Genomic DNA, 16,815 nt, shown 5'->3' on the forward strand with positions numbered 1-16,815 from the left:
TTCTTCTTCTTCTTCTTCTTCTTCTTCTTCTTCTTCTTCTTCTTCTTCTTCTTCTTCTTCTTCTTCTTCTTCTTCTTCTTCTTCTTCTTCTTCTTCTTCTTCTTCTTCTTCTTCTTCTTCTTCTTCTTCTTCTTCTTCTTCTTCTTCTTCTTCTTCTTCTTCTTCTTCTTCTTCTTCTTCTTCTTCTTCTTCTTCTTCTTCTTCTTCTTCTTCTTCTTCTTCTTCTTCTTCTTCTTCTTCTTCTTCTTCTTCTTCTTCTTCTTCTTCTTCTTCTTCTTCTTCTTCTTCTTCTTCTTCTTCTTCTTCTTCTTCTTCTTCTTCTTCTTCTTCTTCTTCTTCTTCTTCTTCTTCTTCTTCTTCTTCTTCTTCTTCTTCTTCTTCTTCTTCTTCTTCTTCTTCTTCTTCTTCTTCTTGTTGTTGTTGTTGTTGTTGTTGTTGTTGTTGTTGTTGTTGTTGTTCTTCTTCTTCTTCTTCTTCTTCTTCTTCTTCTTCTTCTTCTTCTTCTTCTTCTTCTTCTTCTTCTTCTGTTTCTTCTTCTTCTTCTTCTTCTTCTTCTTCTTCTTCTTCTTCTTCTTCTTCTGCTTCTTCTTCTCCTTCTCACCATCCTCCTTCTTCATAACAGTTAGCATTTATATAGTACTTTAAAATAAGCAAAGTCACTTACAAATATCTCATTTTACCATAACAAAAACTCTGAAAGATAGGTGTTATTATTATTATTCCTGTTACACAAATTAGCCAACTAAGGCAGACAGTGATAAAGTAACTTGCCCAGGTATTAATCACATAGCTAATGAAGGTCTAACATCACTTTTGAACTCATGTTTTCTGACTCTAAGTTCTGTACCACCTAAGTTTCTAGGTTCCGATTAAGTATGATTATCATTACCTCCCTATTCTGTCTCAAATCTCCACACCAAAAAGAGAAAAATAAAAGCATTTCCTCATTTTAAAAAATAGTCACCTAAAACAAATTCATATTTTGACTATGTTTGATGCCTTATCCTACACCTCTAGTCCATGATCACGAGAGGTGGGAAGTATGATTCATCATATTGCTTAAACTTTTTTTTTATAACTCTCTTGTAGTAATTGTGAGTTGTTCTGGTTCTGCTCATTTCACTCTGCATGAATTTATATTAGTTTTCCCATGTTTCCCATCCCTTTCATCTAAACATATGGAACGCTTTTTGACTTTGTTTGTCATCCTTGCACAGGGACAATAACTAATCTTCCAGTTTTATTTATCAGTGAGCATGTGCCAATTGACTATTGAATAATGTGAGAAAAACAAGATAAAGTTTTAATAATTGCTTCAAGGTAAAGGAGGAAATGTTTTATATAATGAATAATCAGTGGTTTCTTCCTGCTTTTTAAATTTTTATTTTCATTATCATCAGCGTAATATTCAGAAGAAGTAGTAAGAGCCCAATAACCAGTCCTTAGCATATACTCAGATGTTGGTGCAGTGCTGACTTTGTAATAGGAAGACCTGGGTCCAAATCCCAACTCTTGTTATTTCCTGCCTGTGTGAACTTCAAAGATCGCTTCATGTCATTGGGCCTCAGTTTCCTCATCTACAAAATAAAGGAGCTAGATTAGATGATCTCTAAGGTCCCTTCCTGATCTAAATCTAGGATCCTATGATCCTTCATATAACAAACAGAATATCTGTAACAAATGATTTGCTATCATTTCCAATGATTGGTAGGTAACATTTGTTTTAACTCACTCTCATTAATTTTGTTCATAATTGGTTTTTAGACAAAGTACATTTATGATTCTAAGGCCAATAGAGTTGAGAAGTCACAAGATGACAAAGGCACCTGATCAGCATCTGAATCTTTTTTGAGAAGAGTAATTGCCTCTAATTAATGCATTATTGCTGTAGGTGTGGATTTGTAGTGAAATTATTCTGGAATGCAATTTAGAATTATGCTAAGAAAGCAACCGATATGTCCATACCCCTGGTTCCAGAGTTGCCACTACTATGCATATATCCCAAGAAGATTAAAGAGAGGAAGAAAAGCCCCATGTATTTAAAGCAGCACTTTTTGTATAACTTGTGATACAGGAATGCAAGGGACTAGTACTGTGCTATAAGAAACTATAAGCATGATAAATACAAAGAAGCATCACATGGCTTAAAGACTTACATTAACTGAGGCAAAGTGAAGTTAACAGAACCAGTAATATAATTTATAAAATTACTACAACATAAATGGAAAGAACCACCCCAAGAGAAAATGAATGCTGTGAAATTATAAGGAACAAGCTTGGCCCCAAAGAGGAGATATGAGAACACATCCCCTCCTACCTTTTGTACAGGCCCAAAGGTGTGGAATATTGCTTATAATGTCAGATTTTGGGAGGTATTTATTGATCATGCTATTTTTCCTCTTCCTCTTTTATCTTTTTTTTTGTATATATAAAAGAAGTTTCTCTGTAAGAGGGGAGATGGAGGGGCGAAGAAGAAAATCTAGGCAATGCCCAAACAAAAGCTATTAGTGAAAATCTATTTTTAAAAAAGAGAATATGAACATGAGGAATAGAGGAAAATGGAAAACTTATGTGGAATGATGCAAAATGAAATAAGCAAAACCAGAAAAGCAATGTATATATATGATTATAACAACATGATTGAAAAAAAAAAACAAAATTACTCTCACAATGAATGCTATGTAATTATAATAACCAATCTTGGTCCAGAAGAAGAAATTAGAAAATGGATGTACTTTCCTTTTTCCTTTGCAGAGGTGAAAAATTACAGGTATAGAACATTTCATACACTTGTAAGACAAAGTTATTATTTTAGTTAGTTTACTAAAAAGTTGCTTTTTTAATTCTTTTAAGAATTCTTTTGCTACAGGTACTCTCTGGTTTGGGGAACTAGGCAGGACATATCAGGAAACAAAGGTCATGTCAAAACAGAAGATATTAATAGAAGTTAAAAATGGATAGCCAACAAATAATTAGAAAAATGTAAAAACATTGTATTAATTCTCTCCTTTTGAGCTTTTTTCTAAAATAAGTCTTTGCACCAACTTCAAGGACTAAAGAACTAGTAATCAGAGAGTCTTAGGTTCTAAATTGGGTTCAAAACTCAAAATGTCTTTAATTCAACTAATGCCCAAATATTGAAGCTCATCTATGCTATTTCCTACAAAAATGGGATAGTAGAAATAAAAAAAATTATTTGAAGTTGAAGTACATAGGCTTAAATTCCTACGCCCTGCTATAATATCTGTGTAACTTAAATCTCTCTGCATCTCTGTTTTCTCACTTGTAAAATGAGGGGTTTAGGCTAGATCACTGCCAAAGTGTTTTTCAAATCTAAATCCTATGAAAGGAAGCAGGAAGTAATGGAAAGAAGGCTAGATTGAGTCAGGAAAACTTTAGTTCAAAGCTGTCTCTGATACTTTCTAGTTGATGTCATATGAGCAAATCACCTCTCTGAGCTTAAATTTTCTCAGATGTAAAATAGGGATGCTATACATAGTATCTATTTTATAGGGAACATTTTGCATGGGCAGCTAGGTGGCATAGTGGAGATACAGTGTTGGGTCTGGAGTGAGGAAGACTCATCTGCCCTGAGTTCTATATGGGTGCAGACATTTGCTATCTGGGTGACTGGGCAAATTGCTTAATCTAGTTTGCCTCCATTTCCTCATTTGTAAAATAAGATGGAGAAGGAAATGGCAAACCACTCTAGTACCTTTGCCAAGAAAACACTAAATGAGATCCCAAAGCTCTAGGCACAATTGAAAAAATGGTTGAACAGCAAGAACAAAGCATTTTGCACAATATAAAGCAGATATCTTATTGTCAGTTATCTGGATATATGATTCCCTTGCTTTAAGGTCTCAAATAATAAAGAACTTACTAGTTCCGTTACATTTTAATGAATTTAAAGGGATATATTTCTATACAGAGAGGCAAAATCTGACTTTCTTTAATTTGTACCTGGTTTTGTCTGCTGAGGCCGAAGAGCAAATATAGTGCAATCAAATGTAAGCTTTTTGAGGGCAAGGATAGTTTCACTTCTGGTTTTGTATCATCAGTGCCTAATGTATCAGCAGTGCCTAAAGAGCAGATACTTGATAGTCATTCATAGAATTCTGTCTGTTTTTCACATGACAGACTTCCAACTATTTTAATATTGTGAATTTCTAGTTTTAGAGTAAGGAGACCTGAGTTCAAGTGCTGTTTCTGCCACATATGGAATTGTGATCTTGAAAATTATTTTAATTTACAACAGTGGAAACCAAAGTTTCCACACCTACTCTTCTTTGCTCCCTCTTCCCCTTCTTCAAAAAAAAAAAAAAGAAAAAAAGACTTCTTCTCTGGTCTAAATATGTCGAATCTCTTCTTTTTCTTTTTTTTAAACCCTTACCTTTCCTCTTAGAATCAATACTGTGTATTGGTTCCAAGACAGAAGAGGGGTAAGGCAATGGGTGTTAAGTGACTTGCCCAGGGTCAAATAAGTAGACCAGATTTGAATTCAGGACCTCCAGTCTCCAGGCCTGGCTCTCTATTCACTGAAATACCTAATTCCTCCTGCTTGGCTTTGTTTTTTTTTTTTTTTCTGATACACCCAAAACCATAGAAATAGCTGTGGAATTTGGTGTATCCAGAGTTACTGTTGGAGCTCTAATCTCAGACAAGGACACCTTTCTCCAGTCCTAGGGGTTGAGTGATGAAAGGGGAAAAAAACTACATCGTTTGGAGTAAGGAACTCACAATCAAAACCACACTTGAAGTTAATCTGGCATGATTTTTGCTTAGTAAAATGCTGATTTTCTTTGTATTTTTTTTAACCCTTAACTTTTGTCTTAGAATAAATACCGTGTATTGGTTCTAAGACTGAAGAGGAATAAGGGCTAGGCAATGGGGGTTAAGTGACTTGCCCAGGGTCACAGAAGTAGGAAGTGTATGAGGTCAGATTTGAACCTAGGACCTCCTGTCTATAGGCCTGGCTTTCAATCCACTGAGTCACCCAGCTGCCTCTAAAATGCTGATTTTCTTGGTGATTGACATCTCCCTTTAAAAGCCCTCATAAACCAAAAATTGGCTTCATTCTAGTTAGTATATATTTTCCAGAGTAATAAAATTGAACTTGTGTTTTAGTTTCTTTATTTTATTGATATCTCTTATTATACCCTTTCCCAATATATCCCTTCCTTCTTCTCTATCCAAAATCAATTTTTAAAAAAGAGAGACAAAAGCATCTTAGCAAAATGAATCCATATATCAACTGAGTCTAATAACATATACGATGCTCTATACTCATAATCTCCTACATCTAGAGAAAGGAGAGAGTTAACTTATCTTTTAAAATATTTTATAACTTTACAATCAGCCTTTTTCTTCCTAAGTAATCTTAGTGACAGTTTACCATATATGCACATACAAAATCATATATATATATAATTAGAACTAGAGAATATTCCATTCCAACTGGAATGTTTACATTTTACAAATATGGAAAACCATGGGACTATATACACTAACTACCTGTAGATATACATACATACAATTAGCAGAAAATTTAGTATCAAAACCCAAGTCTCTTGGCTCTTAATTTGGTTCTTTTCATTATATCCTGATACTACTATTTGAGTATGAAACACACTAAAACTTAGTAGTTTTACACATGAATATCATCTATAGAGACATTCTGCATCTTTCAATTAATTGTGGTTTCTTTCTTTAAATTTATTTACTTGTTAAAATAAAATACTGTTCTCTGTCCTCCCCGTCTCCCCATTAAAGAAGGGATCATTTAACTAAGAAAAATGTGTATATATAAAACTGTGCCATATTCATTTTTATTTATCTGTTCTTTTTCTAGAGGAAGGCATTCTTCAAACAATATTTATGTGTCTGTAGATAAATGATCTCTTGGTTCTGCTTGTTTCACTCTACATAATTTCTTGTAGGTCTTTCCATGTTTTTCCAAAATTAAGCTGTTCATCATTAATTAGAGTACAGAAGCATTCCATCACATATGCCACAAACTTGTTTAGTCATTCCCAATTGATACGCATCTCTTCAATTTCTAGGTCTTTGCCACTGTAAAGAGAGCTATTATAAATATTTTAGAATATATAGATTCTTTTCCTTTTTCCCTGATCACTTTAGCGGCATTTCTGGGTCAAAAGGTATACACAGATTTATATAACTTTGAGGAAAATTCCAGATTGCTCTCCAAAATGGTTGGATTAGTTCATAGTCCTATGGGGAGAGTTCTGAAAATCCTTGGACTATCCTCTCTGATAAGGAGAAATCTGAAAATTCTGGATTTCTTGCCCTTCTTCAGGCAGAAACTAAACCATTGTCATTTAGGAGCGTGTCTGGGGTTGGGGGAAGGTGGTTACAGATGGATGTTTCTCTCTTGGCTTCCAACACAGTCCCAATAATGATGCATGTGCCCCCATTTTCCCATATATGCTCCAATATTTGCCATTTTATCCATTTATCAGTTTAGCTAATCTTATAGGTGTGAGATAATATCTCAGAGATATTTTGATATACATTTCTCTCATCAATAATGATTTAGGGCATTTTTCACATAGTTTTGATTTGTTCATATAAAAACTGTTTATATCTTTTGATTATTTGTCAATTGGGAAATGACTCATATTCTTATATAGTACAAAATTCTCTACATATTTCAGATATGAGAACTCTGAGAAACTATAAAATTTTCCCTCAATTTACTGTTTTTCTTTTAATCTAGGCTACATTTGTTTTATTTGTACAAACTCTTTTTAATATAACGTATTCAAAATCATCCATTTTATATTTCACATTACTTTTATCTCTTGTTTATTAATAAATTCTTCTCCTATCCATAAGTTCCCTATTCTTCTAATACCTTCCTTTATACCTTAGTCATGTATTCCTTTATTATTTATTATTTAATGCAAGAACTTGGAAATCAAAAAATTTTAAATGAATGTCAAAAATTGCTTTCTATGTAATTGGGAAAAAATAAAATATTTTTAAAAATAATTATTTTAATATATGAGAGTAAGTATGTGGATCTGTAGGTACTGATATTCTCAACATCATATTTTTCAGCATTAATAATGTCTACATCTTTGATATGTTCCTCTCTTTCACATATCTTTGTATATAAAGGTTCTCAATACTATCATAGCTGCATCACTTTTAGCACAGATCTCTTCTCTATATATTCGTCCAATCTAGCAGCTTTTCCCATCTTTGCTCTTTTTAGTGCCATTTTCTCCACAATCAGTACATCCAGGACTCTGATGTTGGGATATAAAAATTCTCCCTTTAATAGAGAAAGCAGTGTGGGAAAATGATGTTTGCAATTGTTTTCCATTTTTCTTGTTTGTAGTTTTTTCATTTTCATCCCTGAAAGCTCTTATAATGATTAAGCTTAGGAGGATATCTTGCCAAGCTAAACTGGTTTTACCCTCCTCTAGTTCTCATAGTTTTGTGAGATGATCCTGTATATAATCATCCATTAGCCTTCATCTTAAAGTTTTGCAAACAAGTTTGCATTCTAAACTTTACTTTTGGCAGCTGGTTCTTGCCATCTGGAAAGAAAGTTGAAAATTTGCTGAGTTGGGCATTTCTGAGCTCTTTTATTTGTCTCCTTGTTTTGGCAATTGGTTAAATTTGTCTGAACAAAATTATTGCAGTTGATGTCAGTATCATTTCTGTTGTCAATTTCTCATTAATTTCAATTACTTATTTAAATAATTCAGGGTTAAACAGTTTTAATTTTACACCTTGTGTTTTCTAATACTTCTTTTTTATACAATCTGATCTTAGCCTGATCAGTTTTATTAAAAAAGAAATGGCTGCCTTAGGAATTACTCCCACAAAGCTTTCTTTTGATGCATTAAAATATCTATTTCATTCTTTGTGGTGCTATTTGGTGTTTGCTACACCCATTGCTTACTAGTTATTTTTCTTTTCTTCAAAAAAGTATTCCTGCTATGAAGGTATAAGGCTTCTGTATAATCTAGGTCTTTGACTTCTCTCATTTCTTATTCCTGAACCATGCTTTCCCATACACTTTTTTTCATCCTCACCTTTTCCCATGTTTTCTTTGAAGTCATCAATTACTAAAGTGTATATTCATTTGATTTGGAGGATCTTATCAAGTTCTTGGTAGAATTTCTTAATCACTTCATCCTCAAAAACAAATAATTTGTTTATTTTAATTTTCCCAATTACATGTAATAACAATTTTCAGCATATGTTTTCCAAAATTATAAGATCTGGATTGTCCCTTTTCTTCTCTTCACTCCCTACTTCTTGAAATGGTAAGCAATTTGATCTGGGTTGTATATGTATGATCATGCAAAACATTTCCATATTGGTATTATTGTGAAAGAATATTCATAGAAAACCAAATCCCCAAAATAAAAATGCAAATAAAGTAAAAAAAATTTTTGTTCTGATCTTCATTCAGACCCCAACAGTTCTTTTTCTTGAGGTACATGTAGCATTATTTGTCATACTTCCTTTAGAATACGTCCTAGAACATTGTATTGCTGAGAAGAGCTGTTTTTCACAGCTGATCGTTGTACAATATTGCTGTTACTGGGTACAACATTCTCCTGGTTCTGCTCACTTCACTTTGCATAAGTTCATGTAGATCATTCCAGCTTTTTCTGAAATAATCCTGCTCATCATTTTGTACAAATAAGTCCTTTTCCTTTTAAAAAATCTTTTAGATACAGACTTAGTAATGATATTACTGGATCAAATGGTATACATAGTTTTATAGTCCTTTGGGCATAGTTTCAAATTGCCCTACAGAATGGTTGGATCAGATCACAACTCTACCAACAATGCATTAGTGTCCCAATTTTGCCACATTGTCCTCAGAAACAAATGTTAATATGTAAAGCAAAATTTTTCTATGACAGTATTTTTGTACCAAAATACACAATGGTCAAGTATCCCATGAACTAATATTTTATGTTACATCTAGACATGATAAAATTCATTCCACTAACTTCTCACTTTGAGTTTCCAAGGAGTACTGGTAAGTCATACTTCTACTTAGCTACAACCTTGTTCTGATTTTGTTTTGTTTATAGTTATAATGTCAGGATTGATATGATACAGTTCCTATAAAAATATGTCTTCGTGACTGGAAAAGAATCTCATATTTAGAGTTCTTAAGGGCAAAGTGGAGTTTGGTCAAAAAACTATCTGATTTTTAGAAACTTATGCTGTCCTTCCCACCACAGTAAAAGCAGAAATAAAAGTGGTCCTGTTATAACTGAAGACTATTTTTCCTTTGTTATATCAATTGCCTTGGCAGCAACAACAACAACAACAACAACAACAACAACAACAACAACAACAACAACAACAACAGCAACAGCAACAGCAACAGCAACAGCAACAGCAACAGCAACAACAACAACAACAACAACAACAACAACACAAACAAGAAACTACTTCCCAGATGACCAGCTTGCTGGTGATGTGCTTCTTCATAATCAGCTAGATTGATCCTTGGAATACAGAATTGGTCTACTATAGAACCATACTCAAAGTCTTTCCAGTAGGGTAGAACCTGAAAGAGAGATTGTTCTCTGTTGATAGAACTTTCAAGAACCCAGAATCATACACATGGCATAGTAAAGCACTGGAATATTAGACTTTGTGGAAGAAAATTTTGTCTAGAAGAAAGTATTATTATAGAGTCACTCCTTCCTTTGCAAAATATTTTACTAAGATTTACCATCATTGTTATTAGAAACCATCCAAACAATTTTGGTTTTGGTATATCCCCAAAAGGAAACATTGATATCAGGACACTTTGTGATAGCTAAAGAATACTAAATTCTTTCAGTATTTTAGACCACACAGATAATTTGAGGTAATTTTCCTCCCCTGAATAGTCATTTCAAAAATTGGGGGCAGAGTATTTTAATTTTTTTATCTAAGGAGTTATAAGACTCCAATAATATATCTCTTTGCTTTGCTTATATCTACAAATGGTGACCATATAAGCCTTTTAAAAATTGATGAATCAATTTTATCAAAATACCAGTCAATTTAATGAGTTTAAAGAGTTGGGATAACAAACTTTGCCTTCATAACAGTTTTACTTATGGTAGCAGTTACCATTTAAAATTTTCTCATAGGTGCTTTAGGTTACTGATTCCTATATTAAATTGTTTCAAATTAAATTTTGGGTTTTTTGCTTCTTTGTCTATCTCTTATAACTAGTCCAAAATCCTTACCTTCATTTATAAGCTATATAAAAATGCTCTGATTTTTGTATTGAGATCTTACTTGATTTTATTATAGAGAGAAAGGTTAAATGTATACATATATAGCAGTTATACGTTTTTATAAGATATACATAAGCAAAGATAATAAATATAATTTAATGTCTTTTTAAAAATCACACAAGAAATCTATAATGTAACTTAAACATAAATGAAGATAAATATTCATCATTAAGAATCTTCGGTCTCCCATTCTTACTTGGCAAAAGATTTCAGTGCTTAAGACAAGAAGGTTGGAGATATAGCAGAAAAGTATTTTTAGTATTCACATTCTAGGAAGAGGCATTAGTAAGTAAAATGAATATAAGTAGACCTTTAAAATATTTTACTTAAGAAACATGAACAAAAATGTTATCTTAGCACTAAAAATCTTGGCTACTACTTATTCAGATGTGTTAAATTTTTGATTTTGTAAGTATGTAAAATGAAAATAATGCCTGACAAATGCATACTAAAGAAAAATATGTTAGAACTAACACTATTTATAAGTCACTTAGAGAAAAATCCCAAAGAATAGAAAAGATCATAGATAATATTTCTACCCAAGAAAAGTGACATTGAGAGCCAGGCCTAGAGACGGGAGGTTCTAGGTTCAAATCTGGACTCAGACACTTCCCAGCTGTGTGACCCTGGGCAAGTCATTTGACCCCCATTGCCTAGCCCTTACCACTCTTCTGACTTGAAACCAATACACAGTATTGATTCCAAGACAGAAGGTAAGGATTTAAAAAAAAAAAAAAAAAAAGAAATGTGACAGACAAGGTATCAGCATATATCAACCCATTTTCTTATTCTCATCTCTATAAAATACTCACCCTTGATAAACATTTCCCAGATACAAAACCAAATTATTTTGTTTACAAATTATAGTATAGATCCCATTATAACAAAGCCAATTATTTCATAGATTCAAGTCAATAGTAAATCAAACTATGTCTTATGAAAAATGAAATATATACATACATATATATAGCAAAATATGAATTTAACAATAGCTTAAAAAACAAATTGTCTTGTTTCCTGGCATCAAGATAAAAATTATCTTCCATTGTAGTAATAATTCCATTGTAGTAATAATATTCACATTATGTACATATTTTATCTCCCAATTTTTTGCCATGAAGATCTAAAATATATATACACATATATTTCAGAATATCTTTGTCTACAAAATCTTTATGAGAAGAAGCTAAGGGTATCCTTGAATTTAAGAGATTAAGAATAACAACAAGATTTAGAAGATTTTCTTTAGCAGGCCATATCCTTATATTCTCAGAAATGACTGAGAGCCATAGGGAATATAATATCTCTCTGTATGAAATATATGCCAACTTTACTTTTTAAGTTAAATATAATAAAATATAAATAAGAAGGAAGTTAAAGAGATGAATAATTTTAGGAAAATTAGAGACTGAAAAACTCTGTTGATTAGTGAATGGAAACAGAAAGGAGTAACATATGTTGGGTTGCAAAGTCTCGTGGCCCATTTGTATTCTTTTATTGATTTATGGGGATTTGTATAGAACTGGGGAAACCTCCGTTTCAAAATCTCCAAATCACCCCCTGAGAAAGGTTTGTAGCCTTTAACATGTATAAAGCCCGAGTCAGGTTGTACCACTGTTTTATCAGTAATGGGAAGGATAGTTACAGGAGCTGCTTCAGCCCCTGCAACCTGTTGTTCTTCAGTGTTCTTATCCATAGCTTATTGTTTAATATCAGCCCCCTTTTTTGGTATGACTGCACTGTCAATAATCTCTAGCTACATGATTGTCTTTGCATCTAGGTCCTTTCCTTCCCTGATCTGCTTGTTTATCTCAATTAAGGTCTTCATGTGCTCCACTAATTGCTCCAAAACCAGGTTTGTTATTTCTGTTCTCCCAAAGGTAAATGCCAGAACTTTCCTCAATATCATCAGGGCCCCATAGAAAGTTGCAGTCATGGCTATCCCCGATGGCACATATGCCAAAGCATCACCCGCTGATATTGTTAACCGCATGTAAGTATCATATATTTCTATAACTTGTTTGAAAAATTGGGGAACTGTTATCAGCTAAAAGGTGGCACAAGCCTGCCAAATCCCGTATATCAGCACCCCAGAGCACCCCAGTGTGACAACAGCCCTGTTGATGAAGCTGGCCATACTGATCACTTCCCACACAGGTTCTGAAATAAAAATCCTAGGTTGGCTGGCCAAAACTGTTATGTTGACAATAACAGATGTTTGGGAAGCTGAAGAGATGGCCTGAAACTAGAAACCTGCAGGACTCACTCCTCCCACACACAAAGGCTTGAGTGAGTAGGGAGGGGTAGGTACTTGTTGCTTTCAACCCCTCCCACCAAGCAGTTGGAAATCAGTCGGAAATGGAGGCAGGACTGATGTCCTCTGGCAAGGCTCAACCCTTTAGAGCAGTGATGGGCAAACTATAGCCCTCCCCCCGCCCCCAGATGCGACCCCCTGAAATGTTCTATCTGGCCACACAACATTATTCCTAATCTGACGAATGAGTAGGATACAAAACAATGAAACTTTGAAAGAGTTGCCTTAGAAACAGACTGTCAGAAGAGTATTTCCTTTCCTTTGACCCCTCTTTAAAAAGTTTGCCCATCACTGCTTTAGAGCCATTCTACATTCATTTGTCATATAAAATCCTTCACAACTTTCCCCCTTTCTATCTTTACAATTTTCATATATTCTGATCACCTCTATGTACCAGAAGATTCAGTTATATGGTCTACTTGGTGTACCTTGCACATGACACTCAATCTCCTAACTTCATGCCAATGCACTGGCAATTCCTCACACCTGGAAAATTTCCCTCCCAACCTCCAACTCTTAGAGTTCTTGGCTTCCATTAAGATTATTCAGCCTTAAGTGATTCTTATTCTAGAAAGCTTTCAGGGGCCTTCTAGTGCCATCTTCCCTAACGTTACTTTTCTTCTTCTCTGTATTTATCTTTTATGTTCTGATTGAGATGTAGCTCCTTCATTTGAATCTAAATTCTTTGAGAGTAACAATTATTTTTGATTTTACATTGTATCTCTGGTGATTAGCACAGTGCCCTGCACATAAGTTCTTAATAAATGCTTGTTGAATGATTGATTGATAATTTTTATTTTTAAAAATGATGAAGGCTGATATTATGAGGAAAACTAATATTTTATTTAGGCCCAAGTTGATAGAATAAAATCAGACCACGCGCCTGGCTAAGATCTCTTCAAACTGCCCCCCAGTCCATACCTTTCATTTCCTTTGGCTGCTTCGTAGGAAGAGAGAGCGAGCCCAAGCTCCACACCTAATTTTTAAGTCACGCTCTACATTGGTTCCCTTTGGTTGATGTAATCACGTCATAAACTGGAAACCCATTGGATCACAGAAAATGTAGTCTCAAAGTCCCCCACATGTCCACAGGAAGTTTGTCATATATCTACATATCTTGAGGCTTAATGCCTCTAAATAGAACCCCAGAAATTCTAAATAACACATAATAGATATTGTCAATTTAATTATTTCTTTAAATATAGTATCCAAGTCTCTTTTGTTTGGTTATAGTTTATCTGACAACTCTTCTATTATCTCTTTGTGGACCCTTTTCTATGTTAGTTAATTTTGTTGGTAGGTCCCTTACATTTTTCTACTTTTTCAGTTTTTTTGACCATGCTCTAATGTTTCTTGTTGTTTTGTTGAGATATTGAGTTCCAACTGCTCCATACTGTTTTCTAGGGAGTTCTCTTTTGCATTAACATTTCCCTCCTTCTATTTTAAGCTATTTTTCTCCATCCAATTCTTTCCTCAAGGCCTTTAATTAATCTATTTTTATTTCTTATTTAATTTTTCCCATTTACTCTTATAGTTCTTGTGGCTACTCTATTTTTTTTTAAATCTGAGGTTCTGCATGTACTTGCTCTGAAGTTATCCTTTTCCTCTGGGTTTAAATGTTGGCCTTATTTTTTAATTACACTCACTCTTCTCTTTGCTTATATTTCTAGCCTCAATTCTTGGATTGGGACTTTGTTCCAGGCATAGACAACCATTTTTCTTGGATACTGTTGGATGGATTGATTAGATCCCTTTTTATTCTAATCTGTTTTCTGGCTTTCATTACAACTGTTGCAAGAACTAGGTCTCTTGTTTTGCCTTAATCCCTGGGTTCTATCTTAGTCTTTTAGGGGTCCATTGGAAGTGCTGGCCTTACTTCCTCTCTATCTCCTTTTCCTTGCACAATTAACTATTGGAAGTGAATTCCACTCTTTGTGTAGCCCTGGTTACCTCTGATTAGATATTTTTATTGCGTTGGTCTCGGATTTCTCAAAAGAATCACTTATCACTGGATTTAAGGTACTGAGGTAGCCCAGTCTTCTGTGGAGGTTCCTACTGCTATGAAGAGAGAAAAGGTGGGAACTACCTTCTTGCTCAGTGACCTATAGGATCAATAAAGTTTTTGCAAATGATACTAAGTAGAAGGAGGAATAAAGATGGATCATATCTGAAAAACTGTACAGTATTTTCAAGGAACCCTAAATCCTCATAGATGTATAAACCATCTACTAATAGTATTTTCCTTCCAATACAATATTAGGAATTGGCTATATAGATTTGGGAATTATCTTCATGGAGATCATAATTGATTGAATTGAAGCTGATCAATTATTGAGAAGATAAAGAGGAAGAAGAGAAAAGGGCAGTCCCAAGAAGAATGAAATATGCAACATTACAGCAGAATTAAGGATTTAGAGACTATCTCTATAGAGGTGAAATAATACCTTCTAAGGATTATATGCTTATATTTTGGGTAGCTTTCATTCAGTGATAGTACCTGCTGAAAAGATATCTTGGATACAAGAAGCAGACTTTCTTCAGGTCTGAATTTCAGAGGCAAGAAGAAATAAAATATATATTCCAGATATCTGTGCTTTTTCATTTATCTAAAATTTTCCTATCTTTTGTACTTTAAAGGGAAGCCATTTTTTACTCTTTCCTTTACCTCAGGATTTTTTCATGGTTCCTGGCCTTAACTATTTCTGGCTGCTTTTGAAATGAAAGGTATCAATTACTTCCCTATTACTTAGCAATTGGTAATTGTTCTGGTTGTCATTCTGCCAATGTTGTCTATGGCCTATCGTATGAAGTTCTGAACCCCTGATTTTTCCCACTGACTGTCAACTCCCTTTCTTGAAAAGGGTTGCAATTAATGTCCCTATCTCTTTGGCCTGATGCTAGTTCATTCATTCAGAGTTCTTCACTGACTTCCTAAATGGAACACACCTTTTTCTATATTAATATTTGATGACTATCAAAGAAAAAAGCAATGTATTTGTTTTTCAATTAATAAGCATTTTTATTTTCTCTCCCTCCTCCCATCTCTTGGGAGAAAAAAAAAGGAATACAAAACAAAACCTTAAACCCTTACATAAAATATGCAGAGCCAAACAAAACAAATTTCCACATTGGTCAAGTCCAAAACTGTATGTCTCGTTCTTAATCTTAAGTTCTTCTCTCTGTCATGAGGTAAGTAGCATGCTTTATCATTGATATTCCAGAATTGTGACTGGCCAGTAAAGATAAATATTTTTAAATATTTAAATATTTAATATTTTAAAACTAGATTATATAGAATTGTTTATAGGTGGTGGTATTATAGTAATTTAACTTGGCATTCTTTTTATAAACAAAAAATTCAATTTTTCTTTTCTGAAAGTTCTCCAAAGTTTTCAGGCAACATCAACAACAAAAGTTTTATAAGTACTATGTAAAATTCAATAATAGCAGTATCTATCTCAAAAGTTTGCTGTGAAGACATAATGAAATTTTATATATATATATATATATATGCATATAGAGAGAGAGCTTGGCTATGAACCTGAAAGCACTCTATATATAAATGCTGGCTATTATAATATCAATAATAATCCTTACCTTTCTCACATACTTATTCACACTAAATTAAAAAACAAATTAAGGTCATTTGTGCCCCTATTTATCCATTTCTATGGCTCAGAAAGAAAACCATCTGTGCCCGCCACAAACACACAAATACACAAACTCCCTTCCAGTTTTGGGGAGAGACTGAAAAATATGAATTGGTTTGATTGTATGGTGTATCCAGGAAGCCATGGAACAGTACACTCCCATATTATGAATCTGTGATCTTCTTAACAAAGGTATTTGCTCTATCAGTGCCAATTGTAATGTTTTGTCACCTTTTCACCTTGAGTCTTATCCAAGTCACCAAAGAAATCTTACCCAGATGTTCCTTTCATCTCTGTGATTTTAGTCTTTGTGCCATAGGTACCATTATAGAATGATTCCTATCCATCTATTATGTCTCACTGTTCCTACACAATCTCCTTTATCACTCATATAGCTCTGATGCTGTTTTGGGCCACTTTTTACATGCAATTTGTTGGTGGTAATGGTGCTGCATTATACATATGTCTACCATGTGGTGCTCTATTGCCTTTTGGGTGACCCCAAATTGTGACTTTCAGAGATTAGGACAATCTATGGTTAGAAGAGGTATAACTG

Source organism: Gracilinanus agilis, chromosome 5, assembly GCF_016433145.1.
Source record: "Gracilinanus agilis isolate LMUSP501 chromosome 5, AgileGrace, whole genome shotgun sequence".
Classification (NCBI taxonomy): Eukaryota; Metazoa; Chordata; class Mammalia; order Didelphimorphia; family Didelphidae; genus Gracilinanus; species Gracilinanus agilis.